Source organism: Asparagus officinalis, chromosome 4 (genome assembly GCF_001876935.1).
Source record: "Asparagus officinalis chromosome 4, Aspof.V1, whole genome shotgun sequence".
NCBI classification, from domain to species: Eukaryota; Viridiplantae; Streptophyta; class Magnoliopsida; order Asparagales; family Asparagaceae; genus Asparagus; species Asparagus officinalis.
Genome location: NC_033797.1, coordinates 141,397,605 through 141,399,762, shown reverse-complemented (window position 1 = coordinate 141,399,762; position 2,158 = coordinate 141,397,605). Strand labels below are relative to the sequence as shown.

General features: G+C 47.9%; 1 long non-coding RNA gene across 1 annotated transcript; it reads left to right on the top strand.

Moving 5' to 3' along the window:
- LOC109836199 lies at positions 1,476–1,851 on the top strand. The gene is made up of 3 exons (XR_002245873.1): positions 1,476–1,517; positions 1,588–1,731; positions 1,822–1,851. It is a non-coding gene; the product is annotated as an uncharacterized LOC109836199 (long non-coding RNA).

The window sequence follows — 2,158 nt, the reverse complement described above, 5'->3', positions numbered from 1 at the left end:
ACTTGTCACTATCATATAGCTTTGGCGCAGTCTGAGCCTTTAGCAAAGAGGACTAAGACATTCGTGAGTCTGAAGCAGTTTGCCAATTATTTGTTCAAGAATCTGGAGAGTAATTCTGGCGAGGCTATTTGTGAGTTGGCCCCACTTACTCCCTCAGGGGTGAACATTCTGATGAAGAAGATTGACGCTCATTCTTATACCACTAGCAGTTCTGAGGGTGGTTTTCCTGCAGGGACCAAGTTCGAATCATTCTTGTGGCATGCTACCGCATCGATTCGACCCATGACCCTTCTTGCCGGTTTCCTCGCTATTTGGTTAAAGAAATGCGTGGTCTCGTACCAGTCTTGTGACGCTCTGCCCTTGGAAGTACTCTATCCAGCAGTTCAGCTTGCCTACAAGAAAGAACTCTCACTTCTTCCGGTGATGGTGGCTAACATTCACCGAGGACTTCGACAGCTTTCTGGTGCCTTTACACGGAAGGAAAAGGAATCGCCGACTCAGATTCCCACCCTTAAGACAGAGCTCCCGTACACTTACTTGATGGCTTGGTTTGTCCTTCACCGTCCCGATATGATGTCGGTACCGAGCGCCACAGATCATTCCGTTCCTTTACTACAATTGCTTGAGAACGGCAAGTGGGAGGGGCGCGGATTTTCTGACGTCAGGCAGCAGCTGCAGGTCCACAAGTGTTGGACATTTTCCACTTGCTTTCCGCAGTTCTCCGGACGATACGGCGATAGTTTGACAGATGAGGAGAGGCCGAGAGAGTATCGAACTCACTTGGACATCGGGTGCTTTAACTGGCTGGTAAACATTAGGCCAGGTTATTTGACTTTTCGGGTGAGGGATCAGTGCTTCATAGAGCCATATCTACCCTGCCGATTCGCTCGTCAGTTTGGCTATGATCAGTTTTACGTCGGGAATCCTCGTCAGCAGCTTCGGGCCCACGGCGGTTTGGTAGATGGTCTCCGTGCGTGGTTGTGGACCGTGACTGGCTGTACTGGTGCTAAATTCAGTCTCCCGAGTGCTGATCGGCAGTTGAACCTTACTTTCTTAAGCTGCAAGTGGTTGTTAGCAGCCAACAAGACCATCCCCGTGAAGCCGATTGCAGAGCTAGAGGCCGAGGAAGCTTCTCAGGTTGATTCCCGTAGGATTTGGGAAAATGCCCGATCACAGAGGACACGGAACAAGACTCGTCGGATTGATGAAGAGGGAAAGAAGACCTTTCATTCCGCAGACGAGGCTTCAGGCGGAGATCCTGAAGGTTATGAAGACTTTTCCGAGCGAGGTTTGCTATTCATCTTTTCCTTCCATCTTCTAGAAATATTGAAACTGACTATGGTTTGATGTTTCAGGGACCACAGTTGACCAGGATGAAGAGTTCCGTCCCCCTCCCCAGGCGAGACCTTCGATTATTGTCCCTGCTACTAGGCGGAAGAGATTAGCCCGCAAGCCGCGTGCAGCTTCCCGAGCATCTGATATGGACTTGGCTGGTGATGATCCTGCTAGTGACGGAGGTAACATCTACTTTGTAAACCACCTTCTTGGTTATTCGGAACATTGACTCATGCTTTTCCATCTATATAGGAGAGCGTGGAGAGAGCGAAATGAGTCCCGATTCCGTTCCTGTGTCTCCTGGTGAGCCTGACCCGCTGCCCCAGTTAAAAAGGCCTACAGGGGTTGCCGACATTAGGGAGGATAGCAATGTAGGACCTGATTCCGCAGATCCAGGTACATCTACTATTGACAATGTATCTTTTAGATGGTATACAAAAGAATTTGTGCATCCTCTAATCATCTCTGTACATCTTGCTTCTTCAGATAACTTGCAGGAGGCATACGTGGATTTTGAGAATAAAGAGGCTAACACATCCATGAGGGGTAACTCATTTCTGTTGGTTGTAGTCTCTTTATTCTTCTTTGGTACTTATATTCTTTTACGTCAGATTTCTCTATTGATGATTTTGACGAGGAAGGCTTGATCGCGGAGACTCCTACACTCCACTTCATGTATAGCTCTCCTCAATTTGATGGCCAGTTACCCGGAGATATATTTTCCGAGCCTACGTTCGATAAGAATCTTGAGGATGATTCTTTCGAAGGTATATGCCTCCTCCCAAATTAATTATAGGACTAGCCAATTTTGACTAATGCAGCT